Raw genomic sequence first — 21,547 nt, 5'->3', positions numbered from 1 at the left:
GAGTTGATCGTGTCCATTCTGCCACCTAGGTGACAGCCCTATTGGGGGGGGGTTTGTAGGCACCATGGGAACCAGACAGACCCGTTTTTATGACATCACAGCTCTGACAGAAAGCCAAATAAAGAGAGAGCGATACACTGATTGGAAGAGAGTAGAATGAAATGGACTTACGAGAATAAAGATCAGGAGCGAGACAGCAAGAGAGCGAGCAGAGCAAACGTAAAAGCAATTTCTGGGATGTAAAAAAAAAAAAAAAAAAAGAAGTTGCCAGTAAATGACCTCCCAGAACTTGGGCAGGGAGGGAGACAAATTAGACAGCAGCGCGCCTTGAAGCCATAGCAAACACGTCAAGACTGAGCTACCCGCTTAAAGTGACATAGCCCAATATTTGTCCTGCGTTTGTCGCTACAGGTCAACATGGCGGGCGGTGGGGCGGGGGTCCACTTCGTTCATCGAAGTGGGGTGCGGCTGCTATCATTTAATGCTGTGAACAGCCCTGCTTTTTCCAGCTCATTAGCCGTCCCCTTCTTTGTCCCAGGCCATTTGATAGCAGCATTAATCTGCGGCTTCACTAGGCTTCCTCTGCCTATTTACCGCTATTTCATGAAGATTACACCACTCAAGCGTGTAAATGTATGTCCTCCACCTCACGCTCGCCATTTTCCTGCCTAAACTTGCTGAAGTGGGGAAACTGATGCTCCTGTTAAGATGTGGGTCTAATTTTAAAGTTAAAGTAACTCAATGAAATGACTATGAAAAAAAAAAAACACACAACTTTCTCATGGTAAACTTTCGAAATGCCGGGCAAATTTTGAGCCCACGCTCTGCTCAAAACACAGAGTATACCAAAATAGCTTTGCAATCCAGCAGCACACATCTGTACAAGGATATGTGCTTCCTGTCTCATTTGGGCCCCGATCAAGGGATTTCTTTTAAACCAAAATGGCAGACAACCTCCTCAATTTTGAGAGTTTTCCACGTGTTCTTTGGTGATAGACATGGGCACAAATTTTGTCTTGATTGGTGAAACTGATGCCGCAAACTTCTAAGTGAGATGATGCCATGTTTCCCCCCACTTAAATTGGCACAGGCAAAAAAAAAATTAAAAAAAAAAAAAAAAGGAAAACCCTGATAATAATCCTGAACATTTGAATCGGAGGTATTGGTGGAGGGAGACTGAAAACAGGCCTGATTGGGGCTCTCGAGGATCGGACCTGGGCACACCTGGTCGACGATATTGGGAATGATCCAGGAATAATCGATAAAGCCTGGAATTTGCTCAAAATGGCTTTGTCAAATCACAGACTCTGTCAAATGTCTTTTTCATGCATTGTGCGAAGAAACCATTTTTTTGTTGATTTGTAAAACTGGTTTCATTTGATTTTTTTCATACTTTCGAGGTCACTACTGCCACAATTTTTGGGGGTTGCGGACAAGGTACACATATAAAATACTGCATAGGTTTTCAGCAGAATTCATATGATTGTCAAAATAGATGAGTTTTCGGACATGTTGAGACCTCAAAAACATCATTCTAACAAACGAGAGATGGTGACTGGATCTTTCCTTGGAGGAGGTAATCATTAGCACTTTTGTGCAAAACACACACACACACACACACGTTTGCTACATGCTAGAGCTGCTCTGTGATCACCCCGACGGTCCCTCTCCAGTGGGCTATCAAACATTCTTACACATTGAGACGGGATGTATGCAAAGTGCCTCCAGCTTGGCCATTCATCCGCACAGAATTTGAAGCACCTGTGAGTCCATTCACTGTATTTATTCTCCTTGAATAGATTATTGTATTTGAACTGAATACAACGAACCTTGACATGTAACTGGAACCATCGTCTCGCCATTGTGCGCATTGTTTCTCCTCCGGAGCTCAGGATCCTTGAATGATAAAAACTGAAAAAAATAAAAATGGATACTGATTAGTGGCTTGCTCCTCCATTGCAGCTCTTATATCAGTTTACAGCCATCATTATTAATTCATTAGTGTGGTTGACAATTTTTATACAGTATTCAGTAAGGCCTGAAAACCGCAAAATTTGGCGTGCATGTTCATGACAAGGTGACATTATTTTTGTAACTGTTACATTGACAAGATTCCCAAGTTCCCAGCAATGTTTTGGTTTACTGGGAGCAGTTTGCACCTTCACTGGGAATCTTCTGCCAGGCAGGACAGTCAGCCTAGCGAGGAACGCGTGGACGATATAAATAAGACATCCCTCCGAAGGTAAACTGTCTGCCGCTTGTTTAACAAGTGATATCAGGGAGCCGTCGTGGCCCTATCGCTTCAGCTAACCACCGCCTGTCAACGCGTCAATTGTGTGGCAAAGCGTCTCTTTTCCCACCTCCTCTTCGGATTGCCGCAACAGAAACAAGCAATTACGCATGCCGCTTCCGTGCCTTGTCTGGAAAAAAAATTGTCATTGACAGAGTCCGTTGAACCAAAAGCGTTGGGTTGACGCACAAACAAATTAGCAACTGTGTCGCCTCATTTGAGTACGTGCTGTCAAGCTATTGCATTTTTTCACTAATTAATCGCAAAAAAAGCTGTAATTAATTGCGATTAATCACATTTTTCATACAATATTTTGTGAAGCTTGTAACAGATATTTACTTGAGTAATATCTTTGGATTGATACAAAATCACCAAATATGAAGTATGTTTAAATTCAAAGACTGTTCTAATTGCTTTCTCTGATCCTTGAAAACAATCCAAACTGAGTCATCTTTACAGGCATTTTTCTTAGAAAAGTATACAGTGCATTTAGTCATTTATTTGAGCCCACGAGCACCACACTCCAGCAGTGTTGGTTTGCAAGGTCCAGTGATAATTTGAGCAGGGTGTTTTGTTCTGAGACGATGTGCTAAAGATGTACAGCTAATATGGCACAGCAATAAAATTGGCTTTGGAAAGTAAGATAATTATTTTTGAAGTATCTCCAGAGTGAAGACTTTAATCTTGACAGGCCTATAAATAAATAAACACACACACACACATATATATATATATATATATATATATATATATATATATATATATATATACATATATATATGTGTGTGTATGTATGTGTGTGGTTGGATTAAATTAATTTAATGCACTTTATTTTGAAGTCAGCCAGTCCTCGCTCAAGTGTCTCCAGTCGGTCCAAAAATGCTGTTACTCACCCCCTAACTGGAGCTCGTAGGAGGCAGCACATAATCCCAATTCTGGTCTCTCTCTTCACTGGCTTTCTATACATTTTGAATTTCTTTTTAAGATTCTTTTATGCGTCTTTCAATCATTAAATGGTCTCACCCTGAGGTACGTTTCTGAGGTCCTCCAGATGCCTCAGGTCAGCGGACAAGACGCTACCGGGGACTAAGCTTAGCCTCAGAGGGGATTGAGATTCTTTCTGTTACCAGTGCTTCCTCCCTTTGGAATGACTTTCTGTCAAATGGAAGGCAAGCCCACTCTTTATCCATCTTTAAAAATCGTCTGAAAACACATTTTTATTCATTGACTTTTGACACGGCATGATGCTCTGCATTGTTTTAGTGTTTTATATTGCTCACTGTTTTTATGCTACTATTAATGTGTTGTTTTAACTGTCTTTGTTTTTAGATATTGGATTTTTACTTTATGTAACGCACTTTATATGCAGCTGTGGTTGTTTTTCCAAGTGCTCTCCAAATAAAGTTGAGTAGTTTTAAACATCTTCACGAGATCGATATCATGTTACATTTCAGCATATGTCACAGTCAAGTTTTTTTTCTCACGAACCTCCACCAGTTTGTCAGCATGATTTGTTCATATTTTTGGGAGATTTTTTTTGGGGGGGTGAAAATTTGTAAATTAATAAAATAATTTCACAATCACTACCTTCGCTTCAATCACGGGCCTCAGCTCACTGAGCTTTGGTGGATTCATTTGCATTTCTTTAGCTTTATTTCAACACTTACAGCAAAAGAAGCACGGCCATCAACGATAAACTGAATCAAGATGAAGAAAAATGACAGAGGAGTAGTGGACTCACATTCAAAAGGCTCCAGCATGCACAATGATTACAGACCATAAAGTCAGAAGACGTGCCGTGATTAGAAACAACGCAAGCATTTTCACTCTCTTTTATTTATTTTTTTTTCCTCTCCGTGTTTTGTAGAAGGGGCGCCGGCTGTCAATATGCGCGGCAATGATGGTGCGGAAACGCTGCCAGTTCCAATAACGCAGCCCAGAGATCAGCACAATGAAAGGTGACCTTGGCATAATTGAGATTCATCAAGAGAGAAAAATCCCAGGACCGGGCGGCTGGAGTGACAGCACCCCCCACTCGGAAAAAAGCCCACACCATAATAAATACTACTTGCATTTTATGAGGGGGAGGAGGGCAGACAACTGTTGCGAGGCGTGGGACTGAATCTCAATGTCAGTGATTCATTTAGGGCCAACTCACACTAAGCCATTACAGCTTGGCCGCGATTGGATTGGAGGTATGCATTCCAGTTGTTCTCTTTATTTCCATCGTGCAAAGTGGATATTATCATCATGAATAACCGGCTTGAGGAGCCATTGCATTCATTATATGAATCATAAATTGTCTGTTCTTGACCGAGTGTGCCTTGGACTTCACCCCATCCTTTTTTTGCTTTTTTACGCATTCCTGAGTTTAAAAAAAAACAAAAAAACAAATAAAGACACGATCGCTACCCCAGAATCAGCCTTCATAATTAATATGGCATCCTTATTACTTAAAATCATCTCATAAAGAGGTCAGTCAAAATCCAGTTGAGATACGATATTACCTTTTTGTGTAAACTTTGCCAGCCAAGCTTTAATAATGAATAAAATCTGTACTTTAGCAACAACGTCAATAGTAAACATGAAACAGCACATTGAACTCAAGCACCCGGCTTGCCTTTCAAGGTACTTTATACGCAACTGTTCGATAAATAGTGCTGAAACCTTTTGCATTTTGACTATTGCACTTTGAGCTACATGAATAGTTTCATGCCGAGAATGTTTTCATTGAGGGTTTTACGCTTTTGAGATCTAATTGCTATGTAGAACTTGTTTGGGATGGACGGAAATCAAACTTGATTTCAATTGTCTCAAGGACAACTGTTCCGTTTTGTAAGTCCTCTTTTCAAAACACCGTTAGAGTAGTTTTTCATCATGGTTGAGAGTATTTAGTGTAAGGGGTGAAAGCGGCAGCTGGCTCTAAGTGTCGACTGAGTGGCTGACAACAATAGGGAAATGGGAATGGCAGCAATATACAGAAGGAAAAAAAAGAACTCTGAACTAGTTCATTCTTGGAATTGTGAACTTCGTTCAAAAAGTGATTTATGAACTATTAACTGAACTAAATCATTTTAAAATTAGGCAAGATTTGTAAAAAAAAAAAATATATTTTCCCAACACTGTTGGGAATGTATGGCAACGTGTGTCGTCTATTATAGGTGAAAAAATTTCAATTGCATTTTTGAAGAAATTTGGATTAATAATGATTAAAAAAAACTGAAATCACACTAACAGTATGAATTCTGAACACGCAATTAAGTAATACATTTATGATCCACTAGAGGGAGCCTGCATATCACTGGTGGTACATTGCACCACACTTTGACAACCGCTGAGTGAACGTAATGACTTTCAGAAAATGAAGGGACAGTTTAATTATCACCCACATTTTATTGAGTCAACTAAATCTACTGTACCGATCGCTGAGCCGTCCGTCACCTTATTATGGTGAAGGGGTTTGTGTGTGCCACTGATCCTCAGATCAAAGTTGTCCACGGCTTTATGCCCCTGGCAGTTTCACCCATGGCAAACAGACGTAAGCACGGCCAAGCGCAAGCCTGGCGCCTTCTTTCTTTTGGTATTTTCTCACGCGTGCAGACAGATAGGGCTGTTTGCGCCGTTGTGGGCGCGAACACAGCTGACTTGGAGGGTGGTTTGAAAAATACAATAGGTGATGATAATGAATTTATTGAATTGATTGTGAAAATGATTCAGAGGGTTTGATGCAAGCTGCCGTCGAAAAATACAAAATGAGCTAATGAGAACTGAAGAAATATATACCTAGCATTTTTTAATCAGCAGAAGCTACTTTCGTAGTTTTGCGGCTGTCACAAGACAACTATGGAGGTTAAAAAAAAGTGTATTTTGAAAAAGGAGTAAAAAAAAAAATGCAGATTCACGTTTTCAAATGGAGCGAGTTGAGTAAAAAGTCATGAGAAAAATAAACTCCTGTTACCAGAAATATGCAATTAAGTACAACAGCAAAGTAGTTGTACTTTGGTTCGTCACACTACCGACAAGCGGACTCAAGCGCTGTACAGATGGCCTCGTCATGTCCTTCAGCAGAGATCACACAGGCTCATAAAAGACCCTTCCAGTAGCCCCCCCCCCAAAAAAAAAATGATTAACATGGCTTGAATTAAGTGGATGAGATAACCGACTGGAAGCACACAATGACAGCTCTCCATCACGTCAAACGTGAGCAGCAGCGCAACTCTGGGGGGACCAGATGAATAAGAACTGTTGGCACATATTGGGGGTGGATTATTGCGTCCTTTCAGTCCTGCACAATATGCACATTGGGGCTCCCTAGACGTTGACGACAACAATGACCCACATTCTGTTCTGGCAACCCACCTGGGTCGCTCTGATAAAGAGGTTGTGAAAGACGACGCCCGCGCGGCACCTGAAGGCATCGCAGCCAGCTGCTCTGTTCATCAATATTTGCGTCTATGAGAACATCTTTCATGTGTTTTTTTTTCCCCTTGAAATGACGCATGAGGGCACAGATGTAAAACGGTAGCACTGTTCCAGCTGTGGAGTAGTTGGAGGTAAAAATTAACTACCCATGTCCCATAATTCAACAGAAATGAACCCCCACATATTTGCCTTTTGGTATCTGCAAATTTGCATTTATTTATTTTTTTCAATTCAGCTGCTGTTGTTTGGAACTTTGGTGCCGATTGGCAATTAGAAACTTTTATTCGTTATATGTCAAGAGCTCAAGCCTTGCGATGCACAATGAAATGCTATCACACATGGACCTCTGCACCAAAGGCCGTTTAGCGGGCAGCAAAAGATTTACAATATAATTGTTTGGTGCTCCTAATGAAAAGACATCAGAGTGTCAATTAATGCCCCGAAAAATATTGAATTTGTCCAGTTGCTTTTCACTTTGCGCTTATAAAGTATTTCCATCTGCTTCGACAAAATGTGAGGAAAATAATTGGCGGGTGCTTAATTAAAGGTTACAGCTTGACATAATTGTGCATGACAAGACAATTAAAAATCCCTGTTACTCAATCACACTACACATGGAGTAATTGGTGCGTTGGTCCCTTGGAGGACCGGCCAATGCTGTGCCCCGTTCCTGGTGGACGGCTTTTCCCAAAGAACGTAGTCAGCTTGAAGTCCTTCATACATGCATGTGCACATCCAGGCAAGGTTAAACTTCACAGGGGCCCAGAGGGGAAACCTGAGGTACTCCAAATGAGTGCATAAGAACCTGCCAATCATGTCAAGAGATGGTCGCTCTCCAGAGAGGTTTTTGGTGTTTCCAAATGAGGGGACTCCCACTTGGACATTCTTACATTGAAGCAATATGGTCTCGAAGTGATACGTTTAGCTTACTTCACAATGAGGCAACCAACAGACGTACGAATAGCATGTGTGTGACGGGCGGTCCTCAAAAATACCCCAAGAATCAAGATGTACAGCACATTCACCTTCTTTTTCAATTTTAGCTTATTTGAGGGGGCAGTCCTTGTCTAAGGTAAATAAGACACAATACGTCCAGTCCTCTCTACTGCAGGGCCAATGCAAATTACTGCTTTCTTTTAACCAAGACAATGAGGCTAAAAATGTTTAATTTTGTCCATCGCTACTAAAACTACTATGCTCTGTCCGCTCTCACAACACTACTCTGCCACGCCCACTACGACAAGTCCCTGTTCTCTTTTTCTTCAACATGTCTCTAGCGGGATTACTGGATGATCTTAAATTTGCTGCCACCTGATGGCTGTTTTGTTTTAAATAACATTGCAATCACGCCTTACCCTTCAGTCAGAAGCTGCATGAGACCGTCCTAAAAACTCTTGTGTAAAAAATAATAAATAAATAAATTAAAAAAAGAAAACGTAAGACGTACAAATACGTCTTCGGTAGGCAGGTACTACATATTTGAAGACGTATTTTACGGATTAAATGAGTTACGAAACAATATTACGGAAGGATATTTGACTTTTAGAAGAGACCCAGAATCACCAGAAGTCTCCAATTATATTTTTTTAATGTGAATTAATGAAAGAGCACAAAAATCAGAATAGGTGATTTTATCAAACAAATAATGCAAACAAAGAACAAGGGACTTTGTGAAAAGCAAACCGCGACGGGGCACTGAATTTCTCCCTTAAACATGGGGAAAATCATGCGAATGTTTGCGAAAGTAGCAAATGTGTTCTCGTACGGTTCGTTGTTCAAGGTTGCAAATGTTCACCAAACGTTCTCCAGATGTTCGCCATACATTTGGTACTATTTTAAATTTTTAACTTGTTCCAAATATCCTCGTGACGAGAAAAACATTTAAACTGTTGCAGAACATCTAGCCAACGACTGGAGAACGTCTGCGACCTTGAACGAACCTTGACGTGAAAGGGCAAATTGCTACTTTCGCTAACACTCACAGATGCCCCCCCCTCCCAAAAAAAAAAAACTTAAAGGGGGCTTAAAGGGACACTCTTAACCCAACTTTGATTGAATTTTCTGTCCCCGTATTTTTGAGACCAGTCTGTGGAAATGACTATTCAAAGCTAAAACTAACAACACGAAACTTGATAGGCGAACCCTTCAGTTTGTAAATCAACACGTAGTCAGTCATTGTCACAGCCAGACGAGTTCATTCGGTGTCTGAATACTCGGCTAAAGGGAGATGATAACTTCCTTCGTCTGCGTTTTCTGGGTCAACCTTAATCAAACGTCACATTCTGCAGCCCAGTGACAGACTCAGATAGCAGCCATCACTCAGCCCACTTCGCCGCCCCGGCTTCATCCTTCACCTCCTCATCCTAATGGACTGCAGACCCCGATCTTTTCCACAGGTGTAAAACTCTTCAAGGTAGCTTTAATTACCAATCATTTCCTATTCATGGCCAACATATTCGTCACCATTTGGCTCATTGCTGGCAGGCTGAGCGATGAGTTTTGGCCCCTCGACAATAGGCCCGGGTGAAATGGAATTGCACTTCCCAAGGATATAGACGATTGTGGAGGCTTGCATAGTATGCAAAGAATGGACACGTAGGGGCGAGGGAGGCATTTCTTAGCCAGTGTAACTTTGCCTCCCTTCGACTTGTCATCACTTTCACAATTACTCTCAGAGTAATTGCGCTGGGAAGTGTTGATTCATACGCTGCCTTTAAAAGCTCCCCGAGCTATTAATCTTTGCCTGGCTCGTTCCGTAATTATTAAGTTATACGTGTTCATTTAAACTGTCAACACAGCCATCTCCTATAATTGACACATTGTTTGGTCATCTGTGCGTCCCTCTTTTGATTGTTTTGGTCTCGTCACATTTGATTTGGAGAATAAAAATGACATCCAAACATCCTGACAGGAGGGACGCTAAAACTGACTGCCAAATCTCATAAACCCAAGCAAAAATAAGTGAATACAACAGTAGAATCAATGTTAATATATCTCTGACCAGCATGGCAATCGCAAGCCATTTATACGTGCTACGGAGTTTATGTGGTACCACAATCTCGTCATTTATATTTTACTAGAAAAAGTTTTGGATTTTTTAGTAAATGTGTTGGCAAGAAGAAGTATAACTGTCAGCAGAGCAATTTGATGGGATGCTGATTGGATTCTATGACACAGACATGAGACACAGACGTTATGTGCTGGCATGAACTCATTGTTGATGTTTCCCCCCAAAAAATGGGATAGTTATTTCAGTTTTTGACGAATCACCGGGTTGAAAAACATAAGTACGCCCCTTGTGCAATCAAACTGGACATTTGAGGTGTCCTCTATTGAAGTTTTGGAAAAGTTAAAATGGGCGCAAACTTGATCAGCCACAAATGTGAGGAGAACCTTTCCATTCAACAAAAAATTTGTGGAATAGCACAGACTTAAATGCAACATAAGCGTTTCAGCATTGCAATTTAGAAGCTATTGAATGGCTCAAGGGTGGAATTACTTGGAGCCAGTCACAAGAAAGAGTCATGCCGTATCAGTTATGCCAGGCGCTTCAGCTTGGGTTTACAAAAACCTTCTTCCTCAGAATTTTTGGGTAAAGAGCACAATTCATGGTTCCATTATTCACAGAAAATTGTCCAGGTCTGAATTAGCAAAGCAGCCCCAGATCATCACACTAACACTACCATCTTTGATTGTTGGTAAGGTGTTCAAGACACACAGTCACTCAAAAAAAAAGTTCAACTTTGGTCTATTCAGTCCTTATCATAGTCTTCCAAAATCTTGGGAATTATTGAGATGTTTTTTTGCTGTTGTTTTTTGCAGAATTGGCCGCTCAATGACCAGAAAGATCTTGGTACTGTAGATTAGCCACCGGGTGCATTTCCACCTCCAGCGTTGGACCGCATATAGTTGTTCTCTGTCAAGCTCTTCACTATGTCATCCAAACGTAACATTGGTTATAAAAGGAAGCATGCAAACCTGACTTTCGGGTCATTCACAATTATTCTGGACTGTATTGGGTGTTTTTAGGCCATGGAGAAAAAGTGCCTCAATATTATGGATGAACGAGTTTAATGGATGAAACGTCCCCCCGATTAGGCCATTAAATTGAGGTTCCACTGTACAGTGGAGTTAAAAAAAAAATCATTACAAAAGAACTGCAAGCTTTATCGCAGGTCTAACACGACTGTGATATTGGCTGCTACAGGCGGCCTTTGTACGTCTGGATTTGCCTTGAAGGAACAAACAATCTAATCAAAGCTTGTCCCCCTGACGAGTACTGCTAATGAGTCGCTGCGTTGTCGACATTTTTATTTTGTCTTGTGGCTATAATTTTCTAATAATTCCTGATGTCTAATTAAGCGCCATTAAGTGTTAAGGAGACATACACGAACAAGCAATATTGTACGTATCCACGCGGTCTCCGATGAGCCGTATCAACAAGAAAGCCGGCGGTTTCGAGGGAGAATACGTTTGATGATTTGCCACACAAATGCCGTATTGGGAACGTACACAACTCACATTGAAGATCAAGGGAAGAAAATGGTAGCTTGGAGGGGGCAAAACAATGATGAATGGAAAAGAATACACAGTGAGTTGAAGATATCTGCGGATTATCAAGAAAATGCAAAGCAATCACTCTTCCGACTCCATTTCAGCCTATTAGATTGCAGTAGAAAGTAATTTCCGGAAAAGGCGCGACAACAATTGCAAATGTAGAACAAAGCAGAGGAGGATTACTCAAGTCTCACGACTTGTCTTGAATCAGACATTTAGAGACAGTCCAAAAACGCTGTTTGCAACCATAAAAAAGCTCTGCGATTGTGAATATGTTTTTATCGCTAACTAACACAACTACAGACTGTATTACTTGACGTATGACTTGCTTAACGCAATCACTTGACTTTGATTAAATTTAAACAGGACTCAACTTAAAAACGCTGTAAAGTGACAAATGATGTTGTCCAGTAAACTTGCCATCCAACGGAGAAGAGAGAGGTTAACAAGCCCGACAAATTTGAATGAATTAAAAAAATGGCCAAGTATATGAAGTAAAACTCCAAAGTCATAAGAGCGATAGAGCTCACTAGCCACTTGCAGGACTGTGTGGGCATGAGATGGTGAAAAAGAGTTTAATGCAGACCTGTGCAAAGTCTGGCCCAGGGGCCTAATGCGGCCCACCAACTGTGCCTCACAGGCACTACGAAGCCAAAATAAAACGGCTGACTTCTTGTATGTTTTTGGGCATAGGTTCTGGAGACTTTTTGTCTTTTTGAATCCTGCAAGTGCCGGGAATCCTAGTGGATTCCCGCAGGACAGGAGTCAATTTAACCTTTAATCACGAGATTGGGATGGCACAGGTTAAAAAGTTGAAAGGAGCGGGAGAGTCCATGAGGACAAGGGCAGACCCGGAGCATCGGCGGAGGGGCCAATAAATTTTTATTTATTTTATTTATTTTTTCTATTGTTGCTGACCTGCAAAATGGGGGCAGAATGGGAGTCGTTTTCACAAAGACAGGACAGGATTATTATTATTATTATTTTTTTTTTTACTTTGGTCCGGAATGGTACAGGACTTTTTTCCATGGGAGTGAGATGGGAAGGGAGTGAAAATCCACTAGTGTGTCAACCACTCAGGTGTACCATGAAACTGTGCTGCCATGGTCCATTGATAAGCAATGAAAAATAGAACAAAAAAATTAATCCATCTGTCGAATAGTGGTTCCAATTTCTCTGGGATAAGTTTGTTTTTAAACTATATTGCAGCAGTTCAGTTCATAACTGTAAAATGTTCCCAGTCTTTGCACATTATTTTTTTTTAGCATTTATCTTCAAGCATATTTAATTTATTTAGAAACAAATCACAAAATTAACTCATCGGATCTTTAACTTGCTTCCTTATAAGTTAGGACTTGAGAAGGCACATAGGTGCGCTACTCTCATCCATCCATTATCTTAACCGCTTCCCCTCACTAGGGTCGCGGGGGGCGCTAGAGTCTATCCCAGCAATCTGCGGGCAGTATGCGGGGGACACCCTGAACTGGTTGCCAGCCAATTGCAGGGCACACAGAGACAAACAACCATCCGCGCTCACACTCATACCTAGGGGCAATTTTAGAGTGTTCAATCGACCTGCCATGCATGTTTTTGGAATGTGGGAGGAAACCGGAATACCCGGATCAAACCCACGCAAGCACGGGGAGAACATGCAAACTCCACACAGGATGGCCGGAGCCAGGATCGAACCCACGACCGATGCTGCATCTCACTGTGAGGCCATCATGCTAACCAGTCGGCCACCGTGCCGCTCGCTTTACTCTCACCTCTCGTTAAAAAAAAAAGGAAGACCGAACTGAAAAATGGAGTAATAAAAATGAAATGAAAAAAAAAAACCTGCTAAAACATTCATTTTCATCACAGACGGTTCACTGCCCAGCTGCTAGCCATGGTCATGCCATCTTATAAAGTCTTTATTTTGGCATGGAGCCCACAAAAATAACCAACGGCAACACAATGCAATTCCAGTCAATAGCAGATGGGCTTTGTTTAAGCCAGAGGATGCCGAACACCTTCTGCGGCAGCTGCAAAAAAAAAAAAAAAATAGAATTAAAGTGTTCCAACTCCAGGGTCAGTAACACGGCAATTAGCGGAGCACAAAGTCTCTATATCGTATTTCTCTCAGTTTAACCTTTTTGATTGAAACATGTGTGAAATAATGCTAAAACTTCAATGTCTGGATGAAATGAGTTTTTGAAGTTTGAGATCATGCATAGTATGAGATCATACATAGTTATGTGCAATCATTCCAACTCTGAGGATACTGACCATGAAATCATGCCGTCTGTAGATACATACTACACCTTCACATGTATAAACGTATGAGGTACAATAAAGTACCAACCGCTGCGTCGTGACATCTTTGCGCGTTGTGAGCGATCATCCGGCGTGCCACGGGAAATTATTTAATTGCGCAGGTTTAGTTAATGAAATATTATTATCAAAAATAATGAATCTTCATCTTCGGTATCTATGCCATCAATATATAGTGACATGCATAACTGGGGGTGTGCAATTAATTGAAATTCAATGAAGATTATGGCACTCAACAACAACAAATAAATGAAATAAATATATCAGGGAGTGACTGCATGCAGCTTCCTTCCTTGTTGTCCTTTCACGCTGTGCCGCAAGAGAAAAACACACTGCTTGTTGAATGTCGACAAGTGAGGCCGGTAGCTGGCTGTAGATTTAATTATCTGGCGACTGGAGGATGATTTCAGAGAGACTATAGATTCCTCTGAGGTTACTTCTTGTCAACGTTAATACCCAGCAGACATGTGCTCACTTTTTTTTTTTTTTTTTTTTTAGAATTTTTTTGTGCCATGTTGATTTCATTTCATGTCACTGCCATCGAGCGCAATTAGGAAGTTCCCCACTACTGGAACAGCGACTCAGGATTTACGAATGAAGTTGATGTTGCTGTGTTTGACTTCTTAGGATTAACTGTCAAATTACCAACATACACATTTTATTATAATTAAAAATAACTTGCCATTTCAGAGCCCCCCAAAAAAATCTTTTATTCTTGAAGTGTTTCTACCCCATAATAACTGCGAGATCATGTTAAGCATGATGCTTAATGGAAGCTCACATAAACTATGAAATTATTTGTACGGTAATAAGCAATTTAAGGTTTTTATTGTGGCATCATTCTGTCCATATTGTGAGGGAATTGTGTGAAAGTTTTGCATGTGTGCTGTGATATCCAGGGCTAGGCGGTTATGGAAAAAATAAAGTCACAATTATTTTTGATTAATATTGAAATTACGATTAATAAAGACGATTATTAATTTTCAAAAATGTGTATTTATTCAACTAGAAAAACTTTAAATACAACTCGAGAGAACAACTAGAAAATAAATTAGTTAAAGTAAACTAATAATAATTAAAAATGCATGGATTGCATACTTAACATACTCTTACACAAAATATGAGTACCAGAAGAAAGTTGCGATTACCATAACTCATATTTGTATTTTTATACTCTCCGTATGTGTTCCTACAGTGGTTCTGTGTGAATATTTATTATTTGAGCATATCACTCTCAGAACTTCAGAAACTTCTATTAGCCTTTCAATGGGACTTTGCATTGTCTGCTAGCATTAACACTTGCGATTTTTATAAAATGAAGAACACTATTGTCTTGTATTTGAATATATAATGTAATTATTTGTGTTGTGCGATTAGTTTTACGGCAAACTGGAGTGTCACTAAAATTCTTAAAGCACGCTCAAGTAAGGCAGAACTTTAGTCACACGCAGGCTGCCCAAGCAACACGGTATGCTTTTACAACACAGGAAGTGGCAAACATCACACCGCGGCGTTTGAGGCAATTTTTTTTTTTGATTATAATTATTTTATGATAGTGAGAGGCAAAAATTGAAATCAACATTATGATATGATTAATTCACCAGCCTTGGTGTGATCATGATCATTGTGGCTGAGAGAATGCATGCAAAAGTGTGATTGTGGTTACCACGAGATCATGGATAGGCCTCTGTAAAAAGTGGAGGCCACTTTATGAGTCATCCCCTTTTTTTTTTTTAGACCTCATAACGCAGGGGCAGTTGCTGTAATTGCGTCAGTATTTTTGACCGGAGCTCTCCAGGCCCCTTCAAGATGCAGATTTAGCACTGGAGGAAGAGTCGTGTGCCCCATTAAAAAAGGCACAACATGTTCATAAGACGACATTCACACAGCCAGTGAACTCCCCAAGTTACATTCCTACCCCGTCTCTCTCCCCCGCACACAGCAGGCCTTCCCCGGATCTATTTCTTATTAGAATTCAACCCAGAAATCATGTCGGACCAGCGTGCTCCTGCAGTTCCAGACTCTATTAAATGCCTCATTCAATTTTATAATTTAGTTTCTTTATTTGACATTAATGACTTTCACCAAAAAAAAAAAAAAGCCTGTGGAATTATTAGTTCAAAAAAAGAGAGACAGAGCGAGAGAGAGAATATGAAATTAGACATCTGAACATTGGGATTCACAGTTTAACCTCAAAGAGTTTACGGAAGGGATCAACTCCTTGAACTTGCCCTCGCTTCCTTTTGATGCCGCACCGGAGCTGCTTTTGCCCTTACTTTAGGGGGTTGATTTTTGTCTTGATTACTTGGCATGATGTAAAGCTTGCGTTATTCTCTGCACACTTAGCCACATGAGGTTCACAGCTAGCATGAGATTTTCACTGTGGTACCACTGTTTGCACGGGATCACAGTATGCACGTATAGTACGGATGACCTTTCCTCTTGCTATGACCTTCCGTATCTTTGGCACTCTTTGGCACACTTACTAGTGGAATCCAATTAAAACCGTGAAGGCTCATATTGTTACATGGGCTGGGCAAAGTCGAGACAAACAACCATCTGCGCTCACATTGACACCAAGGGAGTCAGTTTTTTTTTTGGTGATGAGATTTACGGCAAATTGGCACGCCTTCTTTTGGAGCGCGGCTTGTTATTGTTTTCTGAGGTAATATTGCTCGAATTGTCAGTTGTCTAAAAAATGGAAAGCGATTCTTACGAAAATGCAAAAACTCTTGTCCACTTTAACCTGACAAAGTATCAAAGCATTCTGCACAATAGTTTGGATTTGACATTAAACGTGAGCTCATGTGATCACCTCCACAAAATAAAAAAATAAAAAACGTGCCAATCGATACTCCACTGAAGCTGAAGCGGACTAGAGCATGAATGCGCACACGAACCCCGACTGGTTATATTTCAGACATTTAGCTAAGCTAAAGTCGTGTCACTCTCAGGAGGCTGACGGGCAGCAGACCGCAATGCAAGTCCAATGATTTCCAACGGAGAGTTTGAAATGGTGCGAGCGGACGGGAGCGCGGCCATATTCCTCATTAAAAATAGCCGTTTTTCAAGTCTTCACTTATTTGCTAATTTCTCCAACATGAATGGATAAAAAAAAAAAAAAAAAAAAGATAACTAATTTCAGTTTCCTGATCAGAAAATGTAATAACTGAGCTTGTTAGTGAAAAATAGGCCATCTTGGCTGGATCGATACTTTAAGGTCGTGACAGGTTCATTCAAATGTAAGTAAAATGACAACAAAAAAAGAACTGCATCATTGACTCATAATCACTGACAAGTAAGTAAAAACTGTCATCTTGCTTTTGGAAATCAAACCTACAAATGCAATTTCCATCCTGACTCTGATTTGTGTGACACCATCTAAAATGTGTTCATAGCTCAGCACATCATAAAATAAAAAGGACTGCAGCGGATAAAGCCTTTTTTTTTTTTAGTATATATAACGTCTGGGAACATTACAAGCATTTTTCCAACAAATTCCTGTGAATAGTGCATGAACGAAGAGCTACTGCAGCAGATTCTTAGTCCAAATTGATCCGTTGCTCTGCGTGAAGCCTGTGAGGAACACCAGGCATCAATATTGTATTCAGCGGGACACAATATGATTTACCACTCCACGTTTCAAACTCTCAGGGTCGTTTTCGACTGGAGAACTTGTGGAGGAGTGCCCCTGACAAGAGTTTCTGAAGGGTAAATCTAAAGGGTAAATCATTCCAAATAAATGTTTCCTCCGGTTGCCGGGAGACTATTAACCATGACGTATGTGCCGCCGCCGCCGCCGCCACCGAGCACGACGCCCTTCGGCTGAGTTATCGTGACCATCTAAATGTATATTACGTGATGATCGGGCCTCGTTCCAGTTATTTGTTCTCTCCTTTCGTATCTCAGTGTACTCACATGTCACCGCCGCGGCTAACGGGTGGGGGGGGGGAAGCCCGAGGCGAGGTAGCCCCCTCGCAGCCACCCCGGATCACTCTAAATGGCGGTGATGATAAAGCTGTTGCCCGCCAGCCAGACAGGATACTCACTCTCTACTCGGATCCTATTATGTGCCTTTTCATGTTTACCATTTTACTGTGAGGTGACTGAACCTTAAAAGTCTTCATCATCTCTTCCAGATAGTTTCTTATTGCCTTGAAGAGAAGATTGACGTCTGGAAAAAAGAAAAATATCTGACCCTTAATAGTCAGTGAGCTTGGCAAATCAGTGCCTTTTTTCACATCCACTACTTTGCTCCGCAGGTACTAAACGGGTCTCCTGACTTCATCAACCCTTCCAATTATGTAGCTTTTTAACGACCTCCAGGTTTGTGTGAGGTGACTGAACAGGCCTTTTAAGCCCTCATCATCAACGGCAGGCATGTTTTTCCGGACGACCTGGTTTAACGGGTTGCCTGATGTCGACCGATAAAATTGAGGCGTGTCAGAAAAACAAACACATTAACAAGCACAACAGCCAATAATTGGTATCATGTTTTTGAAAGACTTTTGCGTTGATCAATTCTTCCCACCTTGATGGGAAGCCTGATATAAAGACGCACAAAGTACCAGAATCAGACATAACCTTTTTCACACTCGAGGACGATCATACTTGTTATCAGGTCCTCCATTTTATTCCGCAGTGACTGAACAGGAGACGGGGTTTCATCAACCAAGCACATTCTTTCTGCCTTGATGTATCATCCCTCTTGTCGAATAAATCTTTTTCATCATTTAGGCGTTTTCACCTACTCCACTGCACTCTACACTTGGACACTCGCCTAAAAACTTCATCCGGAAGGAAAAACCTGCCTGAATGGGTGTCCTAACAATGCTTTGCACCACTCCAGGAAATAACAACAAAAGCGGAATGAACCTTTTTCCATCTATTGTCTGCGCGCAGCGGCCTAAACAAAAGATGCCGGCATTCCCGGACTATGCCGCGCAAAACCAATGGGAGCGTCTTCGCTAAAATGTGAAACTAATCCTGAAGTCGAGAGATTAAAAAAGCGAAGTCGCGCTCGACGGCGTCAGAAAAGCCGGTCGGCATTTGACTTTTTTTTCGACGGGCGCGGGGCGGCATGCAAACGAGGCTCACTTGAGTAATCCAAACGAGAAACAGATCATCGAAAAGCATCGAGCAGGTGCATTAATATTCAATTAGGCGTAGCTTATGTAAAATCGCACAAGTGGAGGGGAACTCAAAGAAACGGCGAGGTAGAGGAATTAGTGTCACAGACATGCAGCAGGTCATGTTAGCGCCATATTAGCGTTAGCCACTTAAAGACATGTAAACCGGACACTCCATTTTAGGACTAATTTCACTTTTAAATATGTTTTAGTGTTGGACCTTGTTTTCGGTTTTTAATAGGCCTGTATGATATGAGGTTTGAACATTGCGATTGCGATGTGTGCATGCGCAATAGTTTTTTTTTTTTTTTAGAACACGGAAACTTTTCGTTTGTTTCATAAAAGCAGCACTCTACACTATGCTCGACATTGCAGAGACTACACAGACCGTCTTGCTCACGCCCCCTGCTCAATTTTTTTTTTTCTAGTTTCAATATCGCAATGTACATCGCAGCCTTCATTTTTTTCCAATATCATACAGCCCTAGTTTTTTAATATACCTTATTTTAGGAACTCAAGCTTCACACTTGACACATTTTGGCTATTCACAGGGCGACCTTCCAAAAGCAGCGGTCAACAGTGTATATTTTTTAAATTAACCTCATTAGAACAAGATATAACATATTTAAAATTAATAAAGAATTGCATTACATTTACTAATATTGATAATGATACTATTTCTAATAGTGATAATAACATTAATATCCATGTTGTGTGTTGAGACGCTTTGGCGGTTAAAGCAGAGGTGAGGACCTGGTCCAGATGTGGCGCTAGCTGGCCCGGCCTGGCAGCGCTTGACGGCGCATGCTAATGTGCACCTGCGGTGTCTATGCCGACTAAATAAATAGACGTCTTGTTATCTGCTCACACCGGAGTCGTCTGCCCTCTTTAACCCACTGCCGCTGCTTCCCTGCGGGACACAATCATGGCATCTTTGCGCAACATTACGGAGGCCCAGATATTGCCTGAAGGGAAAAAAAAAAGCAAAAAAAACAATTGTGGCTAAAATATAAAGTGCATAAACAATTTCTTGCTAGGGAATAAAGATTAGAATTGGTGGCCTAAAAATATTTAATTCTGGCCACGATGTCCAGACCCAAATTACAAATGTGTGCCCCAGTTGGGACGCTGGGTAAAGCATACATAAGTCGATGATTTGCAAACCCTTTTCAACCAATATTAAATTGAATACACTACAAAGACAAGATGTTTAACGTTCCTTTTTTTTTTTTGCATGAGTTTTTACAATTTAATAGGATCTGCTGCCGACCACAACTCACTCGCTGACACTTACGCACAAGATCAGTGATGTCACAAAGCCACTTGGCTAAGACACAGACGCTACAATATCATTGAGTGAGTATCACAGAGGCAGCTTCAAAGATGATGTTTGGAATCTGAAAGATAAGAGACAACATCTACGACAACGACCTTCAACTGACACAATTGTTGCGAGTAAGCTAGGTTAGCTTCACGATTTAGCCTACAACATATGTAGGCTTTTGGCTATTCTTCTGAAAAGTTTCAGTCTACCTATCGAGAACATTTTGGTAGTGTCACAGGTCATAGGTCGTGGGTTCGAAACTGGGCCCGGGCCTTTCTGTGAGCCGCTTGCATATGCTCCCCATGCTTGAGTAGGTTTTATGACTTGCTTAATCAAGACTTTGGATTTCGACTTTTGACTTAGTAATTTTGGACGACTCACTTACGACTTGTACACGTATGAGTGACAACAACCTAGCTAAATTTTTACATAGTTTTTTCTCGAGCACATCAGGTTTTCATAATAATAATAATAGTATTATGTAGTAAAGTAATATACTTAGTAATATTTATGAATTAAGAGAATTCAGCAACAGGTGGATTTTTTTATTTTTTTGCATAGTCCAAATCCATGTTGCACACGCTTTTATAGAGAAAAATGCAGACATTAGCGTCAAAATAAGTATTTAAGTACACGTAAAGTCATCTCTGGTTAAAATCTGCTGCTGACCAGTGTCATTATTTACTTTCTACAAATTTGCATTGTGTGCACACAATATTTATCTATATTGTGACCACAATTACTGTTGTCCCCCCCCTCATGCCATGTCTGGGACTATGTACTGAATGATACGGAACACAAAACGAAAAGAGCAGCCCTGGAAGATTTGTCTTTGCAAACACGTCCGCATAATGGTGGGAAATGCGTCCGAGTTTCTCTCCCACAATTGTGTCTTTTCCTCCAAATCCTCTTCAGAAATAACATTATCTTCAAACAAACATTTCACTTTTAATCATTGCAATTTTCTAACCCCTCTACAATTCAACCCAGGCCTGTTTGAAGCTGTTCTTTTTTTCCCTGTGTGCTGTTCTGCTGGGATTCACTCCCGTGTGGCCTCTCTGCTCACGCCAAAGCTTCCCCCCCTCTTCAAACTCGGCTTTTGAGTCGAGATGGAGGGGAGAAGGGAGGGGTGGAAAAAAGAGGGGGAAAGTCTCGGAGGAAAATAGGTGGTGAACTGATGAACAATTCGCCGGTGCATAGCTGACAGGAATAGCAGATTTTATCACCTTGTCTGCTCTCAGGAAACACAGCGCCGTGATTTCTCACTGGACGGCCTCGTGTCAATCAAACACTCTCACACACTCGACGGTAACGTTGATGTGCGCAATGATGACCTGACGAGGAAGCTCTATGGGGACAACAGCCTTTCAAAAACTTTTTTTCAGATGTGCTGATCTTGTTTTTGAGACACTGTAAAGAGGCAGCCTTTCAAAAGTAGACACGCTTCTTCTTCAACTGCATTTCAAGTGAACCAAACCCTCATATTGATGCTTTGCTCAAGTCACTCTTATG

The 21,547-nt window shown here is 41.0% G+C and overlaps 1 long non-coding RNA gene across 5 annotated transcripts in view; it reads right to left on the bottom strand.

The window, feature by feature from the left end:
- Positions 1 to 21,547, bottom strand: part of LOC148337091 (uncharacterized) — a 205,694-nt gene that overhangs the window by 38,598 nt on the left and 145,549 nt on the right. For all 5 annotated transcript variants that reach the window (XR_015843214.1, XR_015843212.1, XR_015843213.1 and 2 more), the window contains one exon: positions 1,830 to 1,911. This is a non-coding gene — a long non-coding RNA (uncharacterized LOC148337091). The remainder of the gene's footprint in view (positions 1 to 1,829; positions 1,912 to 21,547) is intronic.

This window comes from Idiotropiscis lumnitzeri, chromosome 5 (genome assembly GCF_059441095.1).
Source record: "Idiotropiscis lumnitzeri isolate Australia: NSW breed Sydney's pygmy pipehorse chromosome 5, RoL_Ilum_1.0, whole genome shotgun sequence".
NCBI classification, from domain to species: domain Eukaryota; kingdom Metazoa; phylum Chordata; class Actinopteri; order Syngnathiformes; family Syngnathidae; genus Idiotropiscis; species Idiotropiscis lumnitzeri.
Note: the sequence above shows the minus strand (reverse complement) of the source record. Positions and strands in the feature narration are given on the sequence as shown.